General features: G+C 47.8%; 1 pseudogene; it reads left to right on the top strand.

Annotated features, from left to right (window-relative positions):
- The window catches only part of LOC139395738 (globoside alpha-1,3-N-acetylgalactosaminyltransferase 1-like), a 42,519-nt pseudogene that overhangs the window by 4,027 nt on the left and 16,077 nt on the right, over positions 1–22,415 (top strand).

Here is a 22,415-nt window from a genome sequence, read left to right as displayed (position 1 = left end):
CAGATTTTGTATAGATCGTTGAAGATCTATTGCACGTATGAACATAATGATGCTGAAGACATCAGTTTTGTAAGAATATGTTTGTGATGGCTGATGAGCAACGATACATCACAAACACAATCTATTCTCATTGTGGTCAGTGAGATTACATTAGCAACTTAGTCCTGTCAGTGATCAATTGACAAGTCTTACTAATGCTACATGGCTACCTGTTTCCAGCATGTAAATACAGTAAGTATGTTTCCCAATCAGAGACAATGATAGACAGCTGTCCCTGATTGAGGACCATACCCGGCCAAACACAAAGAAATAGAAAACATAGAATGCCCACCCCAACTCACACCCTGACCACACCTTAATAGAGACATAAAAAGGATCTCTAAGGTCATGGCGTGACAACCTCTTTGGCTGCCTTTCCTTCCAGTTCTCTGCTGCCATTGACTGGAACGAATTGCAAAAAAGAGCTGAAGATGGAGACTTATATTTCCCTCACTAACTTTAAACATCAGCTATCTGAGCAGCTAACCGATCGCTGCAGCTGTAAATAGCCATCTGTAAATAGCCCATCCAATCTACCAACCTCATCCCCATATTGTTTTTATTTGCTTTTCTACTCTTTTGCACACCAGTATTTCTACTTGCACATCATCCTCTGCACATCTATATCTCCAGTGTTAATTTGCTAAATTGTAATTACTTTGCTACTATTGGCCTAGTTATTGTCTTACCTCCTCACGCCATTTGCACACACTGTTGGCTGTACGCTTGTTTTACTCCATGTGTAACTCTGTGTTGTTGTTTATGTTGCACTGCTTTGCTTTATCTTGGCCAGGTCGCAGTTGTAAATGAGAACTTGTTCTCAACTAGCCTACCTGGTTAAATAAAGGTGTTCTCAACTGGCCTACCTGGTTAAATAAAGGTGTTCTCAACTGGCCTACCTGGTTAAATAAAGGTGTTCTCAACTGGCCTACCTGGTTAAATAAAGGTGTTCTCAACTGGCCTACCTGGTTAAATAAAGGTGTTCTCAACTGGCCTACCTGGTTAAATAAAGGTGTTCTCAACTGGCCTACCTGGTTAAATAAAGGTGTTCTCAACTGGCCTACCTGGTTAAATAAAGGTGTTCTCAACTGGCCTACCTGGTTAAATAAAGGTGTTCTCAACTAGCCTACCTGGTTAAATAAAGGTGTTCTCAACTGGCCTACCTGGTTAAATAAAGGTGTTCTCAACTAGCCTACCTGGTTAAATAAAGGTGTTCTCAACTGGCCTACCTGGTTAAATAAAGGTGTTCTCAACTGGCCTACCTGGTTAAATAAAGGTGTTCTCAACTAGCCTACCTGGTTAAATAAAGGTGTTCTCAACTAGCCTACCTGGTTAAATAAAGGTGTTCTCAACTAGCCTACCTGGTTAAATAAAGGTGTTCTCAACTAGCCTACCTGGTTAAATAAAGGTGTTCTCAACTGGCCTACCTGGTTAAATAAAGGTGTTCTCAACTGGCCTACCTGGTTAAATAAAGTTGTTCTCAACTAGCCTACCTGGTTAAATAAAGGTTAAATAAAGAAATAAAATAACATTTCCCCACGAAACTTACAGCAATGTAGTTAAAAAGTAAAAACATTAACAAGTACAAATAAAATATTAACACAATAAAGCAACACAAAAACAGAACAATGACGAGGGTTACATATGTACCGGTAATGAGCCAGCGTACTGGGGTATCAGGTAGATAGATTGATTGAGGTAATATGTACATGTAGGTACGGTTATGTGATTGATCGAACTACTATGTAGATGTAGGTAACGGTGAAACGCAGAAAGTCCCGGTTGCCATTTGATTAATTGTTCAGCAGTCTTATGTCTTTGGGATAGAAGCTGTTAAGCAGCCTTTTGGTCCCAGACATGACGCTCAGATACCGCTTGCTGTGTGGTAGCAGAGAGAACAGACTTACTTGGTTGGCTAGAGTCATTGAACATTTTTAGGGCTTTCCTCTGACACCACCTGGTATAGACATCCTGGATGACAGAGAGTTCGGCCCCAGTGATGTACTGGACTATACGCACCTTGTGGTCAGATGCCGAGCAGTAGCTATACCAAGCGGTGATACAGCCGGTCAAGATGCTTTCAATGGTGCAGCTGTATAGTAGGTCGTTAGGGATGTGAACGTCGAGGAATTGGAAGATCTCGACCGTCTCCACTACAGACCCGTCGATATGTTTGGGGACCTGCTAAGTCCTCCGTTTCCAAGATAAGCTCTTTCATCTTGCAGAGAGGATGTTTTCCTGGTACCACACGGCCAGGTCTCCTCCCTTTAGGCTGTCTCATCGTCTTCAGTCATCAGGCCTACCACTGTCATGTCGTCAGCAAACTTAATGATGGTGTTGGAGTACAGGAGTGGGCTAAGCACACACCCTTGAGGGGCCCCCGTGTTCAGGGTCAGCATGGTAGATCTGTTTTTGCCTAACAACACCAACTGGGGGCAACCCATCAAAGTCCAGTATCAAATTGGAGAGTGAGGCATTTAATCGCAGGGTCCTTAGTTTAGTTGGGGTGGAATGTGAATTGGAGTGGGTCCAGGGTGTCTGAGTTGATGGTGTTGATGTGAGCCATGACCAGTCTTTCAAAGCATTTCATGGCTACAGACGTGAGTGCTAGAGGGGATGGGCTAGCAGTTGCTGGATGGAGGTGGCATTTGTAGTTGGCCTGTGTTTTTGTGTTGGGGGGAGGGTAAGAAGTGAGATCTACTACACCTTGATTGGAAAGGCATTTCTAAAAGGTATCCCACCCCCCCAACCCCATGCCCTTTTCAACTTTCCCTCCAACACTTTGGGGGATAAAGTGATCTATTTACATGCTGGTAACAGGTATAACATTATGAAATGATCAATTGATCACTGACAGGACTAAGTGGCTAACATCCACAATGAGAAAATGTTGTATTTCTCAGGATGTAAAATGCATTTGGATGTATTCGGACCCCTTCACTTTTTCCACATTTTGTTCCACATTTTGTTACATTATTCTAATATTATTCTAATATCATCAATCTATACACAATGGAAGACAGACTTATTCTAAAATTGATTAAATAAAAAATGTTTCTCATCAATCTATACACTATACCACATGATGACAAGGCAAAAATAGGTTTGTAGAACTTTTTGCAAATGTATTAAAACTAAACATTTGTCAGACCTTTTGCTATGAGACTCGAAATTGAGCTCATGTGCATCCTGTTTCCATTGATCATCCTTGAGATGTTTTCTGCAACTTGATTGGAGTCCACCTGTGGTAAATTCAATTGTTTGGACATGATTTGGAAAGGCACACACTTGTCTACATAAGGTCCCACAGTTGACAGTGCATGTCAGAGCAAAAACCAAGCCATGAGGTCGAAGGAATTGTCCACAGAGCTCCGAGACAGGATTGGATCTGGGGAAGGGTAACAAAAAGATTCTGCAGCATTTAATGTCCCCAAGAACACAGTGACCTCCATCATTCTTAAATGGGAGACGTTTGGAACCACCAAGACTCTTCGTAGAGCTAGCAGCCCGGCCAAACTGACCAATCGGCGTAGAAAGGCCTTGATCAGGGTAGTGACCCAAAAACCTGATGGTCACTCTGACAGAGCTCCAGAGTTCATCTGTGGAGATGGGAGAACCTTCCAGAAGGACAACCATCTCTGCAGCACTCCACCAATCGGGTCTCTATGGTAGAGTGGGCAGATGGAAGCCACTCCTCAGTAAAAGGCACATGACTGCCGACTTAGACTTTGCCAAAAGGCACCTAAAGAACTCTGACCATGAGAAACAAGATTCTCTGATCTGATGAAACCAAGATTGAACTTTTTGTCCTGAATTCCAAGCTTCACGTCTGGAGGAAACCTGGCACCATCCCTATGGTGAAGCATGGTGGTGGCAACATCATGCTGTGGGGATGTGACAGGGACTGTGAGACTAGATTAACAGAGCAAAGTACGGAGAGATCCTTGACAAAAACCTCATCAGGGCTTCAGACTGGAGCAAAGGTTCACCGTCAAACAGAACAACGACCCTAAGCACACAGCCAAGACATCGCAGGAGTTGCTTGGGACAAGTCTCTGAATGTCCTTGAGTGGCCAGAGCCCGGACTTGAACCTGATTGAACATTTCTGCAAATAGCTGTGCAGCGACGCTCCCCATTCAACCTGACAGAGCTTGAGAGGATCTGCAGAGAAGAATGGGAGAGACTACCCAAATACAGGTGTGCGTCATATCCAAGAAGACTCAAGGCTGTAATCGTTGCCAAAGGTGGTTCGACAAAGCATTGAGTAAAGGGTCTGAACGGTTATGTAAATTTGATATTTAAATTTTTTATTTTTAATAAATTTGAGAAGTTCAAAAAGCTTGTTTTTGCTTCGACATTATAGGGTATTGTGTGTAGATTACGATACAGCGATACAAGCATAAAACCCACAAACCTCAGCAGTTCTAAAAATAGTTATATAAAGGATTATCCAAAGAACCAATAAAAAAAAAATCTTATTTTTCTCTAGCAACTTTTGATGAGAGTGTAATAACAGCATTTCTTCATTACAATGATGCAATTACCTAATGAATTACGTTTTGTTCTCCCAGGCTATTGTACAAGCAGCCCAGTGTCTTGGCGGGGTGAGTAGTGTTGTTATGTTAGTTAGTTAAATCTCATTGTTATCTTACACATTAGCGTGTAGCCTAGTTTACCATACGTCTTTTCATGGGACTTTAACTGCAAAAACATTGAGCAGAGAATCAGAACAACACAGTCCGGCTTGATCTGTATATCTGTAAACATTGAGATCACAATCAGTACAACACAGTCCGGCTTGATCTGTCTATCTGTAAACATTGAGATCATAATCAGTACAACACAGTCTGGCTTGATCTGTATATCTGTAAACATTGAGATCATAATCAGTACAACACAGTCCGGCTTGATCTGTATATCTGTAAACATTGAGATCATAATCAGTACAACACAGTCCGGCTTGATCTGTATATCTGTAAACATTGAGATCATAATCAGTACAACACAGTCCAGCTTGATCTGTATATCTGTAAACATTGAGATCATAATCAGTACAACACAGTCCAGCTTGATCTGTCTATCTGTAAACATTGAGATCATAATCAGTACAACACAGTCTGGCTTGATCTGTATATCTGTAAACATTGAGATCATAATCAGTACAACACAGTCCGGCTTGATCTGTATAGCTGTAAACATTGAGATCATAATCAGTACAACACAGTCCAGCTTGATCTGTCTATCTGTAAACATTGAGATCATAATAGGTACTACACAGTCCAGCTTGATCTGTATATCTGTAAACATTGAGATCATAATCAGTACAACACAGTCTGGCTTGATCTGTATATCTGTAAACATTGAGATCATAATCAGTACAACACAATCCGGCTTGATCTGTATAGCTGTAAACATTGAGATCATAATCAGTACAACACAGTCCGGCTTGATCTGTATATCTGTAAACATTGAGATCATAATAGGTACTACACAGTCCAGCTTGATCTGTATATCTGTAAACATTGAGATCATAATCAGTACAACACAGTCAGGCTTGATCTGTATATCTGTAAACATTGAGCTCATAATCAGTACCACACAGTCCGGCTTGATCTTGTTTTGTTTCTTTAGTCGTACTGATGTGGTGGCAGTCACCCCGTGGTTGGCACCCATCGTCTGGGAAGGAACCTTTGACCCTGACCTCGTCGGCACAATCTACAAGTCCATGAACATCACCATAGCAACCACAGTGTTTGCCGTTGGAAAGTGAGCAGCCTACAACTTTTCCCAAATATTCAAAAAGGGAAATTAAACTAGCAATATTTTTATAAACACTGAAACTACACTGAGTGTACAAACATTATGACCACCTGCTTTCTCCATGACAGACTGACCAGGTGAATCCAGGTGAAAGCTATGATCCCTTATTGATGTCACTTGTTAAATCCACTTCAATCAGTGTAGGTGAAGAGGAGGAGACGGGTTAAAGAAGAATTGTTAAGCCTCAACACATTTAAGACATGGATTGTGTTTGTGTGCCATTCAGATGGTGAATGGGCAAGACAACAACACTGTGTATGAGGCCATCACCAGCAATGGGAAGCATTGGAGTCAACATGGGCCAGAATCCCTGTGGAAAGCTTTCAACACCTAGTAGAGTGTATGAGGACATGACCAGCTATGGGAAGCATTGGAGTCAACATGGGCCACACGCTTTCGGTGGTGCAACTCAATATTAAGGTGTTGCTAATGTTTTGTACACTCAGTGTATGAGGATATAACTAGCTCATGTCACATGGCAGGTAAAACAATATCATAATGTCATGATTCACAGCTTGGCTAAGATTTGAATAATTGTACTACTTTGTTTATTTTCTGGTAGACTGTAATTTCTGTTCGGAAACGGTTTAGAATGTCCTATACAGTCCTATGAGAATGGCCATACAACAAATAGAACAAATAGAATATTCTATAATTGTGGTACAACAAAGGTCAACTATTCTAGTTCTGGGTCCATGTGTCCATGTTCTGGTTCTCTGGGTCCATGTTCTGGTTCTCTGGGTCCATGTTCTGGGTCCCTGGGTCCATGTTCTGGGTCTCTGTGTCTCTGGGTCCATGTTCTGGGTCTCTGGGTCCATGTTCTGGGTCTCTGTGTCTCTGGGTCCATGTTCTGGGTGTCTGGGTCCAAGTTCTGGGTCCATGTTCTACAGAGTGTTTCTGGCATCAGAATCACAGGTGTCTGATACTGCCGTTGTGCCATTGAGCAAGGCACCTTCAACCCTTATGTTATGTACAGGTCACTGACAAAATAATGGAAAACACTAATAAATGAGGGATACAACGTTTATTGAATGCAGGTGCTTCCACACAGGTGTGGTTTCTGAGTTCATTAAGCAATTAACATCCCATCATGCTCAGAGGGAGAGAGGGATGGAGCTGGTTAACCCAGGAGATGGAGAGAGGGAGAGAGGGATGGAGCTGGTTAACCCAGGAGATGGAGGGAGAGAGGGATGGAGCTGGTAACCCAGGAGATGGAGAGAGGGAGAGAGGGATGGAGCTGGTTAACCCAGGAGATGGAGAGAGGGATGGAGCTGGTTAACCCAGGAGATGGAGAGAGGGAGAGAGGAATGGAGCTAGTTAACCCAGGAGATGGAGAGAGGGAGAGAGGGATGGAGCTGGTTAACCCAGGAGATGGAGAGAGGGATGGAGCTGGTTAACCCAGGAGATGGAGAGAGGGATGGAGTTGGTTAACCCAGGAGATGGAGAGAGGGAGAGAGGGATGGAGCTGGTTAACCCAGGAGATGGAGGGAGAGAGGGATGGAGCTGGTTAACCCAGGAGATGGAGAGAGGGACAGAAGGATGGAGCTGGTTAACCCAGGAGATGGAGAGAGGGATGGAGTTGGTTAACCCAGGAGATGGAGAGAGGGAGAGAGGGATGGAGCTGGTTAACCCAGGAGATGGAGAGATGGAGAGAGGGATGGAGCTGGTTAACCCAGGAGATGGAGAGAGGGATGGAGCTGGTTAACCCAGGAGATGGAGAGAGGGAGAGAGGGATGGAGCTGGTTAACCCAGGAGATGGAGAGAGGGATGGAGCTGGTTAACCCAGGAGATGGAGAGAGGGAGAGAGGAATGGAGCTGGTTAACCCAGGAGATGGAGAGAGGGAGAGAGGGATGGAGCTGGTTAACCCAGGAGATGGAGAGAGGGATGGAGTTGGTTAACCCAGGAGATGGAGAGAGGGAGAGAGGGATGGAGCTAGTTAACCCAGGAGATGGAGAGAGGGAGAGAGGGATGGAGCTGGTTAACCCAGAGAGAGGGAGAGAGGGATGGAGCTGGTTAACCCAGGAGAGGGAGAGAGGGATGGAGCTGGTAAACCCAGGAGATGGAGAGAGGGATGGAGCTGGTTAACCCAGGAGATGGAGAGAGGGATGGAGTTGGTTAACCCAGGAGATGGAGAGAGGGAGAGAGGGATGGAGCTAGTTAACCCAGGAGATGGAGAGAGGGAGAGAGGGATGGAGCTGGTTAACCCAGAGAGAGGGAGAGAGGGATGGAGCTGGTTAACCCAGGAGAGGGAGAGAGGGATGGAGCTGGTAAACCCAGGAGATGGAGAGAGGGATGGAGCTGGTTAACCCAGGGGATGGAGAGAGGGATGGAGTTGGTTAACCCAGGAGATGGAGAGAGGGAGAGAGGGATGGAGCTGGTTAACCCAGGAGATGGAGAGAGGGAGAGAGGGATTGAGCTGGTTAACCCAGGAGATGGAGAGAGGGAGAGAGGGATTGAGCTGGTTAACCCAGGAGATGGAGAGAGGGATGGATCTGGTTAACCCAGGAGATGGAGAGAGGGAGAGGGGGATGGAGCTGGTAAACCCAGGAGATGGAGAGAGGGATGGAGTTGGTTAACCCAGGAGATGGAGAGAGGGATGGAGTTGGTTAACCCAGGAGATGGAGAGAGGGATGGAGTTGGTTAACCCAGGAGATGGAGAGAGGGAGAGAGGGATGGAGCTGGTTAACCCAGGAGATGGAAAGAGGGAGAGAGGGATGGAGCTGGTTAACCCAGGAGATGGAGAGAGGGATGGAGCTGGTTAACCCAGGAGATGGAGAGAGGGATGGAGCTGGTTAACCCAGGAGATGGAGAGAGGGATGGAGCTGGTTAACCCAGGAGATGGAGAGAGGGATGGAGCTGGTTAACCCAGGAGATGGAGAGAGGGAGAGAGGGATGGAGCTGGTTAACCCAGGAGATGGAGAGAGGGAGAGAGGGATGGAGCTGGTTAACCCAGGAGATGGAGGGAGAGAGGGATGGAGCTGGTAACCCAGGAAATGGAGAGAGGGAGAGAGGGATGGAGCTGGTTAACCCAGGAGATGGAGAGAGGGATGGAGCTGGTTAACCCAGGAGATGGAGAGAGGGAGAGAGGGATGGAGCTGGTTAACCCAGGAGATGGAGAGAGGGATGGAGCTGGTTAACCCAGGAGATGGAGAGAGGGAGAGAGGAATGGAGCTGGTTAACCCAGGAGATGGAGAGAGGGAGAGAGGGATGGAGCTGGTTAAACCAGGAGAGGGAGAGAGGGAGAGAGGGATGGAGCTGGCTAACCCAGGAGATGGAGAGAGTGATGGAGCTGTTTAACCCAGGAGATGGAGAGAGGGATGGAGCTGGTTAACCCAGGAGATGGCGATAGAGGGATGGAGCTGGTTAACCCAGGAGACGGAGAGAGGGAGAGAGGAATGGAGCTGGTTAACCCAGGAGATGGAGAGAGGGATGGAGCTGGTTAACCCAGGAGATGGAGAGAGGGAGAGAGGAATGGAGCTGGTTAACCCAGGAGATGGAGAGAGGGAGAGAGGGATGGAGCTGGTTAACCCAGGAGATGGAGAGAGGGAGAGAGGGATGAAGCTGGTTAACCCAGGAGATGGAGAGAGGGATGGAGTTGGTTAACCCAGGAGTTGGAGAGAGGGAGAGAGGGATGGAGCTGGTTAACCCAGGAGAGGGAGAGAGGGATGGAGCTGGTTAACCCAGGAGATGGAGAGAGGGAGAGAGGGATGGAGCTGGTTAACCCAGGAGATGGAGAGAGGGAGAGAGGGATGGAGCTGGTTAACCCAGGAGATGGAGAGAGGGATGGAGCTGGTTAACCCAGGAGATGGAGAGAGGGATGGAGCTGGTTAACCCAGGAGATGGAGAGAGGGATGGAGCTGGTTAACCCAGGAGATGGAGAGAGGGATGGAGCTGGTTAACCCAGGAGATGGAGAGAGGGAGAGAGGGATGGAGCTGGTTAACCCAGGAGATGGAGAGAGGGAGAGAGGGATGGAGCTGGTTAACCCAGGAGATGGAGGGAGAGAGGGATGGAGCTGGTAACCCAGGAAATGGAGAGAGGGAGAGAGGGATGGAGCTGGTTAACCCAGGAGATGGAGAGAGGGATGGAGCTGGTTAACCCAGGAGATGGAGAGAGGGAGAGAGGGATGGAGCTGGTTAACCCAGGAGATGGAGAGAGGGATGGAGCTGGTTAACCCAGGAGATGGAGAGAGGGAGAGAGGAATGGAGCTGGTTAACCCAGGAGATGGAGAGAGGGAGAGAGGGATGGAGCTGGTTAAACCAGGAGAGGGAGAGAGGGAGAGAGGGATGGAGCTGGCTAACCCAGGAGATGGAGAGAGTGATGGAGCTGGTTAACCCAGGAGATGGAGAGAGGGATGGAGCTGGTTAACCCAGGAGATGGCGATAGAGGGATGGAGCTGGTTAACCCAGGAGACGGAGAGAGGGAGAGAGGAATGGAGCTGGTTAACCCAGGAGATGGAGAGAGGGATGGAGCTGGTTAACCCAGGAGATGGAGAGAGGGAGAGAGGAATGGAGCTGGTTAACCCAGGAGATGGAGAGAGGGAGAGAGGGATGGAGCTGGTTAACCCAGGAGATGGAGAGAGGGAGAGAGGGATGAAGCTGGTTAACCCAGGAGATGGAGAGAGGGATGGAGTTGGTTAACCCAGGAGATGGAGAGAGGGAGAGAGGGATGGAGCTGGTTAACCCAGGAGAGGGAGAGAGGGATGGAGCTGGTTAACCCAGGAGATGGAGAGAGGGATGGAGCTGGTTAACCCAGGAGATGGAGAGAGGGATGGAGCTGGTTAACCCAGGAGATGGAGAGAGGGATGGAGCTGGTTAACCCATGAGATGGAGAGAGGGAGAGATGGAGAGAGGGATGGAGCTGATTAACCCAGGAGATGGAGAGAGGGACGGAGTTGGTTAACCCAGGGGATTGAGAGAGGGAGAGAGGGATGGAGCTGGTTAAACCAGGAGATGGAGAGAGTGAGAGAGGGATGGAGCTGGTTAACCCAGGAGAAGGAGAGAGGGAGAGAGGGATGGAGCTGGTTAACCCAGGAGATGGAGATAGGGATGGTTTTGGTTAACCCAGGAGATGGAGAGAGGGATGGAGCTGGTTAACCCAGGAGATGGAGAGAGGGAGAGAGGGATGGAGCTGGTTAACCCAGGAGATGGAGAGAGGGATGGAGCTGGTTAACCCAGGAGATGGAGAGATGGAGAGAGGGATGGAGCTGGTTAACCCAGGAGAGGGAGAGAGGGATGGAGCTGGTTAACCCAGGAGATGGAGACAGGGAGGGAGCTGGTTAACCCAGGAGAGGGAGAGAGGGAGAGAGGGATGGAGCTGGTTAACCCAGGAGATGGCGAGAGGGAGAGAGGGATGGAGCTGGTTAACCCAGGAGATGGCGATAGAGGGATGGAGCTGGTTAACCCAGGAGACGGAGAGAGGGAGAGAGGAAAGGAGCTGGTTAACCCAGGAGATGGAGAGAGGGATGGAGCTGGTTAACCCAGGAGATGGAGAGAGGGAGAGAGGAATGGAGCTGGTTAACCCAGGAGATGGAGAGAGGGAGAGAGGGATGGAGCTGGTTAACCCAGGAGACGGAGAGAGGGAGAGAGGAATGGAGCTGGTTATCCCAGGAGATGGAGAGTGGGATGGAGCTGGTTAACCCAGGAGATGGAGAGAGGGAGAGAGGAATGGAGCTGGTTAACCCAGGAGATGGAGAGAGGGAGAGAGGGATGGAGCTGGTTAACCCAGGAGATGGAGAGAGGGAGAGAGGGATGGAGCTGGTTAACCCAGGAGATGGAGAGAGGGATGGAGTTGGTTAACCCAGGAGATGGAGAGAGGGAGAGAGGGATGGAGCTGGTTAACCCAGGAGAGGGAGAGAGGGATGGAGCTGGTAAACCCAGGAGATGGAGAGAGGGATGGAGCTGGTTAACCCAGGGGATGGAGAGAGGGATGGAGTTGGTTAACCCAGGAGATGGAGAGAGGGAGAGAGGGATGGAGCTGGTTAACCCAGGAGATGGAGAGAGGGATTGAGCTGGTTAACCCAGGAGATGGAGAGAGGGAGAGAGGGATTGAGCTGGTTAACCCAGGAGATGGAGAGAGGGAGAGAGGGATGGATCTGGTTAACCCAGGAGATGGAGAGAGGGAGAGGGGGATGGAGCTGGTAAACCCAGGAGATGGAGAGAGGGATGGAGTTGGTTAACCCAGGAGATGGAGAGAGGGATGGAGTTGGTTAACCCAGGAGATGGAGAGAGAGAGGGATGAAGCTGGTTAACCCAGGAGATGGAGAGAGGGAGAGAGGGATGGAGCTGGTTAACCCAGGAGATGGAGAGAGGGATGGAGCTGGTTAACCCAGGAGATGGAGAGAGGGATGGAGCTGGTTAACCCAGGAGATGGAGAGAGGGATGGAGCTGGTTAACCCAGGAGATGGAGAGAGGGATGGAGCTGGTTAACCCAGGAGATGGAGAGAGGGAGAGAGGGATGGAGCTGGTTAACCCAGGAGATGGAGAGAGGGAGAGAGGGATGGAGCTGGTTAACCCAGGAGATGGAGAGAGGGATGGAGCTGGTTAACCCAGGAGCTGGAGAGAGGGAGAGAGGGATGGAGCTGGTTAACCCAGGAGATGGAGAGAGGGAGAGAGGGATTGAGCTGGTTAACCCAGGAGATGGAGAGAGGGAGAGAGGGATTGAGCTGGTTAACCCAGGAGATGGAGAGAGGGAGAGAGGGATGGATCTGGTTAACCCAGGAGATGGAGAGAGGGAGAGGGGGATGGAGCTGGTAAACCCAGGAGATGGAGAGAGGGATGGAGTTGGTTAACCCAGGAGATGGAGAGAGGGATGGAGTTGGTTAACCCAGGAGATGGAGAGAGGGATGGAGTTGGTTAACCCAGGAGATGGAGAGAGGGATGGAGTTGGTTAACCCAGGAGATGGAGAGAGGGAGAGAGGGATGGAGCTGGTTAACCCAGGAGATGGAGAGAGGGAGAGAGGGATGGAGCTGGTTAACCCAGGAGATGGAGAGAGGGATGGAGCTGGTTAACCCAGGAGATGGAGAGAGGGATGGAGCTGGTTAACCCAGGAGATGGAGAGAGGGAGAGAGGGATGGAGCTGGTTAACCCAGGAGATGGAGGGAGAGAGGGATGGAGCTGGTAACCCAGGAAATGGAGAGAGAGAGGGATGGAGCTGGTAACCCAGGAAATGGAGAGAGGGAGAGAGGGATGGAGCTGGTTAACCCAGGAGATGGAGAGAGGGATGGAGCTGGTTAACCCAGGAGATGGAGAGAGGGAGAGAGGGATGGAGCTGGTTAACCCAGGAGATGGAGAGAGGGAGAGAGGGATGGAGCTGGTTAACCCAGGAGATGGAGAGAGGGATGGAGTTAGTTAACCCAGGAGATGGAGAGAGGGAGAGAGGGATGGAGCTGGTTAACCCAGGAGAGGGAGAGAGGGATGGAGCTGGTTAACCCAGGAGATGGAGAGAGGGATGGAGCTGGTTAACCCAGGAGATGGAGAGAGGGATGGAGCTGGTTAACCCAGGAGATGGAGAGAGGGAGAGAGGGATGGAGCTGGTTAACCCAGGAGATGGAGAGAGGGATGGAGCTGGTTAACCCAGGAGATGGAGAGAGGGAGAGATGGAGAGAGGGATGGAGCTGGTTAACCCAGGAGATGGAGAGAGGGACAGAGTTGGTTAACCCAGGAGATTGAGAGAGGGAGAGAGGGATGGAGTTGGTTAAACCAGGAGATGGAGAGAGGGACAGAGTTGGTTAACCCAGGAGATTGAGAGAGGGAGAGAGGGATGGAGCTGGTTAACCCAGGAGATGGAGAGAGGGACGGAGTTGGTTAACCCAGGAGATTGAGAGAGGGAGAGAGGGATGGAGCTGGTTAAACCAGGAGATGGAGAGAGGGAGAGAGGGATGGAGCTGGTTAACCCAGGAGAAGGAGAGAGGGAGAGAGGGATGGAGCTGGTTAACCCAGGAGATGGAGATAGGGATGGAGTTGGTTAACCCAGGAGATGGAGAGAGGGATGGAGCTGGTTAACCCAGGAGATGGAGAGAGGGAGAGAGGGATGGAGCTGGTTAACCCAGGAGATGGAGAGAGGGATGGAGCTGGTTAACCCAGGAGATGGAGAGATGGAGAGAGGGATGGAGCTGGTTAACCCAGGAGAGGGAGAGAGGGATGGAGCTGGTTAACCCAGGAGATGGAGAGAGGGATGGAGCTGGTTAACCCAGGAGAGGGAAAGAGGGAGAGAGGGATGGAGATGGTTAACCCAGGAGATGGCGAGAGGGAGAGAGGGATGGAGATGGTTAACCCAGGAGATGGCGATAGAGGGATGGAGCTGGTTAACCCAGGAGACGGAGAGAGGGAGAGAGGGATGGAGCTGGTTAACCCAGGAGATGGAGAGAGGGAGAGAGGGATGGAGCTGGTTAACCCAGGAGATGGAGAGAGGGAGAGAGGGATGGAGCTGGTTAACCCAGGAGATGGAGAGAGGGATGGAGCTGGTTAACCCAGGAGATGGAGAGATGGAGAGAGGGATGGAGCTGGTTAACCCAGGAGAGGGAGAGAGGGATGGAGCTGGTTAACCCAGGAGATGGAGAGAGGGATGGAGCTGGTTAACCCAGGAGAGGGAGAGAGGGAGAGAGGGATGGAGCTGGTTAACCCAGGAGATGGAGAGAGGGAGAGAGGGATGGAGCTGGTTAATCCAGCAGATGGAGAGAGGGATGGAGCTGGTTAACCCAGGAGATGGAGAGAGGGACAGAGGGATGGAGCTGGTTAACCCAGGAGATGGAGAGAGGGATGGAGTTGGTTAACCAAGGGACGGAGAGAGGGATGGAGCTGGTTAACCCAGGAGATGGAGAGAGGGATGGAGCTGGTTAACCCAGGAGATGGAGAGAGGGAGAGAGGGATGGAGCTGGTTAATCCATTAGATGGAGAGATGGAGAGAGGGATGGAGATGGTTAACCCAGGAGATGGAGAGAGGGATGGAGCTGGTTAACCCAGGAGATGGAGAGAGAAATGGAGCTGGTTAGCCCAGGAGATGGAGAGAGGGATGGAGCTGGTTAACCCAGGAGATGGAGAGAGGGAGAGAGGGAGAGAGGGATGGAGCTGGTTAACCCAGGAGATGAAGAGAGGGAGAGAGGGATGGAGCTGGTTAACCCATTAGATGGAGAGAGGGAGAGAGGGATGGAGATGGTTAACGCAGGAGAGGGAGAGAGGGATGTAGCTGGTTAACCCAGGAGATGGAGAGAGGGATGGAGCTGGTTAACCCAGGAGATGGAGAGAGGGATGGAGATGGTTAACCCATGAGATGGAGAGAGGGAGAGAGGGATGGAGATGGTTAACCCATTAGATGGAGAGAGGGAGAGAGGGATGGAGATGGTTAACCCAGGAGATGGCGAGAGGGGAAATACAGTTAATCACCAACCGTGGCTTTGTACCTGTTCAGACAACACCCTCCAGGGGGCAGTGTTCACCCTTTCAGTTAGTTTACCAACTCATAGAAGTAAAAGAAGAACAAAATGGAGACATCCTCAATTGCGCTGCCCGTGCTCTCACAGACACCAGTAAAATGATGCAATGTCTATCTAAGTCTCTGTTTCAAACACATACAATAGAATGCAGCCCTGCAGAAAATGCTGTATGAAACTGAGAGAAAACCACAGTTGAAGTTGGCAAGCCAGCGTGGTTTGTAGAGCTTGTGATGAGGAGGTTTATAACCACACACATGACATTTAGGGGCGGCAGGTAGCCTAGTGGTTAGAGCGTTGGACCGGTAACCGAAAGGTTGCTAGATTGAATCCCCAAGCTGACAAGGTAAAAATCTGTCGTTCTGCCCCTGAACATTGCAGATAACCCACTGTTCCCCGGTAGGCCGTCATTGTAAATAAGAATTTGTTCTTAACGGATTTGCATAGTTAAATAAAGATTTTTAAAAAAGATACAAAAAGACACATGCAAATAGCACTTCATTTACATAATGCATCTGTAGTACTGAACTCAGGGACACGCTAACAGTGCTATTAGGCAACTATACATGGACAAGATCCCACAAAGCAGAATGAGGAAATGGCTGCATAAATATGATCCCCAATCAGACGATAACAACGATAAATTAACAGCTGTCTCTGATTGGGAACCATAACAGGCCAACATAAACCATTAAACACCTAGATGACCCACCCTAGTCACTATCACGTCCCAACCAACATAGAGAATAAACAGCTCTCTATGAGCCCCCCAAGGTTTTGACTCCGACTGCAAAACCTGACTCAATAGGGGATGGTCCGGGTGGGCATCTACCGTCGGGGGCGGCTCCGGTGCGGGGCGAAGTATCAACAACGCTCACAGATACGTCTTCCTCCATGGCGGCTCTGGTGCAGGGATCATCGGCGTAGGCTCTGGACTGAGAACCCCTTCTAAAGGCTCTGGACCGCCGACCGTCGCTGGAGGCTCAGGACCGCAGACCGCCTCAGGAGGTTGCGGACCGTAGACCGTCTCAGGAGGTTCCGGACCGTAGACCGTCTCAGGAGGTTCCGGACCGTAGACCGTCTCAGGAGGTTCCGGACCGTAGACCTCCTCAGGAGGTTCCGGACCGTAGACCGCCTCAGGAGGTTCCGGACCGTAGACCGTCTCAGGAGGTTCCGGACCGTAGACCGCCTCAGGAGGTTCCGGACCGTAGACCGCCTCAGGAGGTTCCGGACCGTAGACCGTCTCAGGAGGTTCCGGACCGTAGACCTTCTCAGGAGGTTCCGGACTGTGAACTGTCGCCGGAAGCTCTGGACTGTGGAGAAGAATTGGAGGCCTGATGCGTGGGACCAGTACAGGGGACACTGGACTGTGTACACGCACCTCAGGGAGAGTGAGGGGAGGTGGCACAGGATGTACTGGACTGTGGAGGTGCACTGGAGGCCTGATTCGTGGGACCGGTACAGGTGGCACCGAGCTGGTGACATGCACCTCAGGGCGAGTGCGGGGAGGAGGCACAGGACGTACTGGACTGTGGAGACGTACTGGAGAACTGGTGCTTATAGCCAGAGTCAATGGTACCCAAACTTCATAACACTTCAAACGGCAAGTGCAAGGAGCTGGCGCAAGACGTACTGGAAGGTGTGAAGGTGCACCTTGTGCACCTTGTGAAGGTGCACTGGAGACCTGGTGCCTATAGCCGGCTTCAATTGTTCCGGAACTTTAACACACTTCTCAGGACGAGTACGGGGAGCTGACTCAGGTGGCAACAAACTGACAACACGTTCCGTGATTCCAGATCCGTGCATCCTCCACCAACTCAACAACTCTCCCATTTCTCTCTCCTCCAAATTCTCGTACATATCCTAAACAAAAAGCCATAGATTACAGGAAACATCTGCGCTGAGCTCAGACGAACCATCAAACAGGCAAAGCATCAATGCAGGATTGAGATTGAATCCTACTACACCGGCTCTGATGCTCGTCAGATGTGGCAGGGCTTGGAAACTACTACGGATTGCAAAGGGAAACCCAGATGCAAGCTGCATCAGTGACGCGAGCCTACTAGACGAGCTAAATGCCTTCTATGATTGCTTTGAGGCAAGTAACACTGAACCATGCATGAGAGCACCAGCTGTTCCCGGACGAATGTGTGATCACGCGCTCAGTAGCCAATGTGAGTAAGACCTTTAAAGAGGTTAACATTTACAAGGCTGCGGGGCCAGATGGATTGCCATGACATGTTTTCAGAGCATGCGCTGACCAGCTGGCAAGTGTCTTCACTGACATTTTCAACCTCTCTACCATGGCCCAGTCTGTAATATCCAGATGTTTCAAGTAGACCACCATAGTCCTAGAACGCCAAGTTAACCTGTATGTCGTTCTGCCCCTGAGCAAGGCAGTTATCCAACTGTTCCCCGGGTGCCGACGACGTCGATGTCGATTAATGCAGCCCCCCACACCTCTCTGATTCAGAAGACAAATTTCAGTTGAATGCATTCAGTTGTACAACTGACTAGGTATCCCTCTTTTCCTTCTAAATGACTATTGCACCGTAGAACTTACATTTGTATCCATGAACTGGTTTGAAAGGCTGGTCATGGCTCATATCAACACCATCATCCCAGACACCCTGGACCCACTCCAATTCACATACCACCCCAACAGATCCATGGAAGACGCAATCTCTATTGTACTCCACACTGCCCTTTCCCACCTGGACAGAAGGAACACCTACTTGAGAATGCTGTTCAATGACTACAACTAAGTGTTCAACACCATAGTGCCCTCCAAGCTCCTCACTAATCTAAGGAGCCTGGGATTAAACACCTTCCTCTGCAATCGGATACTGTTGAAAGGTCTTACTCACATCGGCTGCGGAGAGCGTGATCACACAGTCATCCAGAACAGCTGATGCTCTCATCAATGCTTCAGTGTTACTTGCCTCGAAGTGAGAATAGAAGTTATTTTGGTCGTCTGGTAGGTTTGTGTCACTGTAATAGTTTGCAAGTCGTGCCATATCCGACGAGCGTTGGAGCTGGTGTAGTACGACTCGATCTTAGTCCTGTATTGACACTTTCCCTGTTTGATGGTTCGTCAGAGGGCATAAGCTTCCGGGTTAGAGTCCCGCTTCTTGAAAGTGGCAGCTCTACCCTTTAGCTCAGTGCAAATGTTCCCTGTAAATCCATGGCTTCTGGTTGGGGAATGTACGTACATTCAATATGGGGATGACGTCCTCGATGCCCTTATTGATAAAGCCAGTGACTGATGTAGTGTACTCCTCAATGACATCGGAAGAATTCCGAAACATGTTCCAGTCTGTGCTAACAAAACAGTCCTGTAGTTTAGCATCTGCTTCATCTGACCACTTTTTTATAGACCAAGTATCTGGTGTTTCCTGCTTAAAATTGTGCACTCCTGATATGTTCTGGGATTCTCATTGAATGTACGTACATTCCCCAACCAGAAGCCATGGTAAGCAGGAATCAGGAGGTTGGAATTATGGTCAGATTTGCCAAACGGAGGGCGAGGGAGAGCTTTGTGCACATCTCTGTGTGTGGAGTAAAAGGTTGTCTAGACCTTTTGGACATGTGACTGAAAGAAATGAGGTAAAACTGATTTAAGTTTCCCTGCATTAAAGTCAATGGCCAATTGGCATATTTATTACTCCAACAAAATTTCCACTTGGGCGAGGATATTGGAAATGGAATCAAAGCCTCTTGGATTGAAACTTGTTTTCAACCTGTTCGGGCATGGGACACCTGCCGACAACATCCGGGGAAATTGGGATTGGAATTCAAATAAAAAATCGTAATATTAAACATTCATGAAAATAGAAGTGTTATACATCATTCAAAAGCTTAGATTCCTTTTAATCGATTTACAAAAGGCTTTACGGCAAAAGCATAGCATGCGATTGTCTGAGGACATCGCCACACATCAACATATTTTTCAACCAGCACAGGCATCACAAAAACACAAGTATCGATAAAATAAATCACTTACTTTTGAAGATCTTCCTCTGTTTGCAATCCCAAGGGTCCCAGCTACACAATGAATGGATGTTTTGTTCGATAAAGTCCTTCTTTATATCCCAAAAAGTCAATTTAGTTGGCGCCATTGATTTCAGTAATCCACTCGTTCAACATGCAGACAAAGGAATCCAAAAAGTTATCGGTAAAGTTCGTCCAAACAAGTCAAACGACGTTTCTAATTAATCCTCAGGTACTCTAATATCTAAATAAACGATAATATTTCACATGGGAAAGTAGTATGTTCAATAGGAAAGAAAAGAACGAACTATACAACTTACTTTTTCTAGCTTAACAGCTGTTTGAATGTTTTTGGGTCATTTAGAAAAGTCCTTGTTTTTGAAAGAAACACACATTTTTATTACCATTAAAATAACATCAAATTGATCAGAAATACAGTGAAGACATTGTTCATGTTGTAAATTACTATTGTAGCTGGAAACGACAGATTTTTAGTGGAATATCTACATAGGCGTACAGAGGCCCATTATCAGCAACCATCACTCCTGTGTGACAATGGCATGTTGTGTTAGCTAATCCAAGTTTATCGTTTTAAAAGGTTAATTGATCAATAGAAAACCCCTTTGCAGTTATGTTAGTGAAGGGTTAAAGTTGATATTGGGTGTCTTCTCAAGACCCCCACCACAGATTATGTTGTTATTAATTTGCTTACGTGCCATTGTACTGATGCTCACTCTATAGCTGAATATTAAGGCCTCTGTCTGTGCCTAGCTCTCTGCTAAAACACGCAGGAACCACGGCGTCTGTGTGAAAAGGTGAGAAAAGGGACTGTGGGTGATAGCGAGACACAGAGAGACAGCGTCTGTTTTTCTCTGATACTGTGGCAGATTTGCATAACGCTGAAACAGGTTCTCAGAAACCTCGTGTTAACTGGGTCTTTTAGCTGCACATGCAGTGTTTTCACACTGGTGTTTAATGGTTTATGTTACCATGAGGTGTGACCTCGGGTGTATAAGATCCTGTCTTTCTTTTGTTCGGGGCAGAGCTCAGGACGGACATACGTTTGTATGTTGATCTTTGACTTCTGACTACAACTGTTTTCTAATTAAAATATCTTAATGTTAAATATGCACATTTAGTGTATTCAACCAACATTAGCTGAAAACTGTTGAACATTTAGTGTAGTCATTATTTGTTAAGTAAATAAACGGAGCCCAGAAAAGTGGAACCAACATTAGAACAGCTGAAAACTGTTGTTCTGATTAATGAAGCATTAAAACGGTCTTTCTTTAGACTAGCTGAGTATCTGGAGCATCAGCATTTGTGGGTTCGATTACAGGCTCGAAATTGGCCAGAAACAAAGATATTTCTTTTGAAACTCGTCAGTCTATTCTAGTTCTGAGAAATGAAGGCCGTTCCATGCGAGAAATTGCCAAGAAACTGAAGATCTCATACAACGCTGTGTACTTCTCCCTTCACAGAACAGCGCAAACTGGCTCTAACCAGAATAGAATGAGAAATGGGCTAGGCCCCGGTGCACAACTGAGCAAGAGGACAAGTACATTCGAGTGTCTAGTTTGAGAAACAGATGCCTTACAAGTCCTCAACTGGCAGCTTCATTAAATAGTAACCGCAAAACACCAGTCTCAACGTCGGTAGTGAAAAGGGGACTCCGGGATGCTGGCCTTCTAGGCAGAGTTGCAAAGAAAACGTTGTATCTCAGACTGGCCAATAAAAAGAAAAGATGGGCAAAAGAACACAGGCACTGGACAGAGGAACTCTGCCTAGAAAGCCAGCATCCCAGAGTTTTATTTTATTTTCCTCTGTAAAATATCCCCACAACATGATGCTGCCACCACCATGCTTCACCGTAGGGATGGTGCCAGGTTTCCTCCAGACGTTACGCTTGTCATTTAGGCCAAAGAGTTCAATCTTGGTTTCATCCGAACAGAAAATCTTGTTTCTCGTGGTCAGTGTCCTTTAGGTGCCTTGTGGAAATCTCCAAGTGGGCTGTCATGTGCATTTTACTGAGTAGTTGCTTCCGTCTGGCCCCTCAACCATAAAGGCCTGATTGTTGCGGTGCTGCAGAGATGGTTGACCTTCTGAAAGATTCTACCATCTCCACAGAGGAACTCTGGAGCTCTTTCAGAGTGTTGTTATGTTAGTTACATATCATTGTTATCTTCCACATTAGCGTGTAGCCCAGTATACCACACGTCTTTTCAAGGACCTTTATTTACAAAACTACTGAGATAATAATCAGTATGTCACGATTGTCGTAAGAAGCGGACCAAAGCGCAGCGTGGTGTGAATGCATCATTTAATAGATGACGAAAAACACGAAGTAAACTGTACAAAAACAATAAACAAATAACGACCGTGACGCTAACATAAGGACTGTGCTGACACAAGCAACTAACATAGACAATCACCCACAAACAAACAGTGCAACCCAGGCTACCTAAGTATGATTCTCAATCAGAGACAACTAATGACACCTGCCTCTGATTGAGAACCATACTAGGCCGAAACACAGAAATCCCCAAAATCATAGAAAAACAAACATAGACTGCCCACCCAACTCACGCCCTGACCATACTAAATAAATACACAACAAAGGAAATAAAGGTCAGAACGTGACACAGTACAACACAGTCTGGCTTGATCTGTATATCTGTAAACATTGAGATCATAATCAGAACAACACAGTCTGGCTTGATCTGTATATCTGTAAACATTGAGATCATAATCAGTACAACACAGTCCAGCTTGATCTGTATATCTGTAAACATTGAGCTCATAATCAGTACAACACAGTCCAGCTTGATCTGTATATCTGTAAACATTGAGATCATAATCAGAACAACACAGTCCAGCTTGATCTGTATATCTGTAAACATTGAGATCATAATCAGAACAACACAGTCCAGCTTGATCTGTATATCTGTAAACATTGAGATCATAATCAGAACAACACAGTCCAGCTTGATCTGTATATCTGTAAACATTGAGATCATAATCAGTACAACACAGTCCGGCTTGATCTGTATATCTGTAAACATTGAGATCATAATCAGTACAACACAGTCCAGCTTGATCTGTATATCTGTAAACATTGAGCTCATAATCAGTACA

Source organism: Oncorhynchus clarkii, unplaced genomic scaffold (genome assembly GCF_045791955.1).
Source record: "Oncorhynchus clarkii lewisi isolate Uvic-CL-2024 unplaced genomic scaffold, UVic_Ocla_1.0 unplaced_contig_13971_pilon_pilon, whole genome shotgun sequence".
NCBI lineage: Eukaryota > Metazoa > Chordata > Actinopteri > Salmoniformes > Salmonidae > Oncorhynchus > Oncorhynchus clarkii.
This window is presented reverse-complemented; position numbering and strand designations above follow the sequence as displayed.